Raw genomic sequence first — 2,950 nt, forward strand, 5'->3', positions numbered from 1 at the left:
TTGTTGAAAAGCTACTGAAGTAAATGATGAAATGAAGTCTGATCTGCAGTTCTCACTATGAAAAATTTAGTTTATTACTATAGTAAACATTTCAGTTTGTCTACTCAACCACAGCTGTCTGCTAACATAAACCTTTATGTTGTTACATAGAGAGCCAGCTAGTCTGGGAATTTCAAAAATCCTTGAAATGTTTATGGAATTTTCAGATTCCAGTTGTTGAAGAAATTTTCAGAATTTTAGTGCAATTTTTTTTCCCTAAAATCTTTTCATGTTTTAATTATCTATACAATTGTGAGCTGTATCTGTACATTGTCATCAAACCTTCCGATGAATGTTTTATCTGTTACAAAACATTGTAAATAGTGTCTTTTCAAAGGCAGTATTACCCTGTACAAGCCACTGATCTTTAAATAAATTATTGCAGTCTTATTTCCTGTCTTACTGTCTTGAGCTTGTCAACATACTCTGCCTGTGGTCTGCTTTGATGTCATTTACCCAGCAGAAAAAAAACTAATTTCCTGTGTTAGAAACAATTAAAGTAAGCTATTTATGCCATTATTTTTGCATTGATTCTAGATTTAACACTAGATGGTGCTGTCCCCTGAAATAAGACTTAGGGTTGGTGGGTACTCAAACAAGTTGGGTGTACAAACAGGTGTCGAATACAAAGCTTTTATAAAAAAAAAAAATACAAAAGCTGTACTGCAGATACAAATCAAGACATATTAAAAAATTCAAATAAAAATACAATTAAAATATTAATAGCCCCCAGCACAACACTTAAACCTACAAGCCACAACCTTGATGATCCATCTTTCAACTTGTGACACATTCCTCTAGACCTTGACTACACCGGGACCTTCACTGGCAGAGATTTGACATATTTGTTATTCCCAGAAGAAGAGCTGTGCTGACCTGGATGTTGTGGCAACAACCTCAACCTTGCTGACTGAACAGTTAAAGGCTTTCTTTTTCTTTTTTCCTTGCACTTATTTATCCAGGGAAGCGTCAAATGAATTACACTTGCTACACCTTTCCCAGAGCTTTCAACTACATCTCATGGTCTTCCTCAGTGGCTAGGCGCCATCTGTTATCCCATGAATGTAATCTGCTGAGGTAGATCGTAAGATGCAAAGCTTAAAGCTCCTTAAAAAGAAAAATGCATTCAGAAGTTTAGTTTTTTTTCCCCTTTTGAACTGTACTGAAGTAGAATTATAAAGTAACATGTAGATGAATAAATACATACGTTCCACCAAGTGTTACAAGCTCTGACCTTCAGCCACCGCCTAACAATCGGACTTGTGTTTCATCAGTTGCACTGTCAAAACAGGTCTTGGAGTTCAGGGCGAAAGTGCATCCAGCCTACCATCCAGGACAGGTTATCATTTCATATGAAGCGGAGCAGAGAGATGAGCGAGGCCCAGAGCCATATTTCAGAGGTGAAATATGAGTGGAATCCAGCCTGGCGGGAGAAGTGAGGGTTATCACCAGGTGATAACGGGCAATGCGCTTGTGTCCAGTGCATGCTTTGATCCTGCACTCTGAAAACCTGCATCCCACTCAGCCATGATAGGAAGGCATACTGTATTCCACAAATGAGCTCCAGTTTTGGCAGGGTACTGACAGGCCACAGGCTCTGTGAGGATCTGGAAACACAGAGGTCCAGGCTCCGGCAGGGCTTTGACAGCCTCAGCCAAAACCTGAAGATATTCCCATCTCCCACTCAGTGCCAACAGTCAGCCTGATCCATTCAAGCATGTGGTGCAAGGCTGGCTTGAAAGACTGGTGTGTTCCACCACAATTCCTCAGACCAAGAAGGTCAAGAGGGGCTCATCCAGACTGGATGGCTGCTCTCATTTTACTCATTCAGCTCTTTCTTCCTCACCTCCTCTTTGTCTTTCCTCTATCTCTCCGACTGACTTTCTTTTCATTTATCATTTTTCCCCGTGTCCCCCCCTCTCTTCCTGTACCCCTTTGTCCCTCTCTCTCTCTCAGCCAGTCCATTTCTATTCATTCCTTACATAATGGAGAAATCAGATTGTGGTACTTAGCAAGGATGTAATCAAAGTACTGTGCCTGAAATGTAATTCAGGTAAAGTGGCAGTTAAGAAGAGGATAAATTGTTAAACTCTGTATCCATTAAATGTGTGAAAAATAAGGTGCCAGCTTGAGAATTATGACTGATGCAGTGCTGGAATAGGATAAGCTATTCGTTTTTTTTCCTGTACTAGCACAGCTAAATCGTTGCGCTCGCCTGCCAGTGCTCTTATTAATGAGCCTTTTGCATTAAGTTTATGACATCTGAGTGCACTGATAAAATACATGTGCATCTTAAAAGGGCAAATGACACATAATCCTTAAAGAGTAATGTGCACTGACCAGTTTTCTCTTCCTCCACGCACCTCTTTCAGTTCACACCAAAGGGGACATTTATATTAATCCGGTGTAGCAAGGTCCTCTGAAGGATGTGGTCCGCCCTGCAGATTTAAGGCACACGGACTCTCAGACCAACCGTTTCAGTTGTCACACCGTCAACTGATTTATTTGTGGGTTGTAGACATGCTGCAGTCCTTATTAAAAAGGCAAACACGGCATGGTCACGGTTGTAAAAGCCTCGCAAGCCAAATCTTTGTTACTTAATATATATATACACACACACACACACACACACACACACACACACACACACACACACACAAACACCCACACACACACACAGGTAAAAGCCAGTAAATTAGAATATTTTGAAAAACTTGATTTATTTCAGTAATTGCATTCAAAAGGTGTAACTTGTACATTATATTTATTCATTGCACACGACTGATGCATTCAAATGTTATTTCATTTAATTTTGATGATTTGAAGTGGCAACAAATGAAAATCCAAATTCCGTGTGTCACAAAATTAGAATATTCTTAAGGCTAATACACAAAAAGGGAGTTTTTAGAAA

This window comes from Etheostoma spectabile, chromosome 21, assembly GCF_008692095.1.
Source record: "Etheostoma spectabile isolate EspeVRDwgs_2016 chromosome 21, UIUC_Espe_1.0, whole genome shotgun sequence".
Lineage (NCBI taxonomy): Eukaryota > Metazoa > Chordata > Actinopteri > Perciformes > Percidae > Etheostoma > Etheostoma spectabile.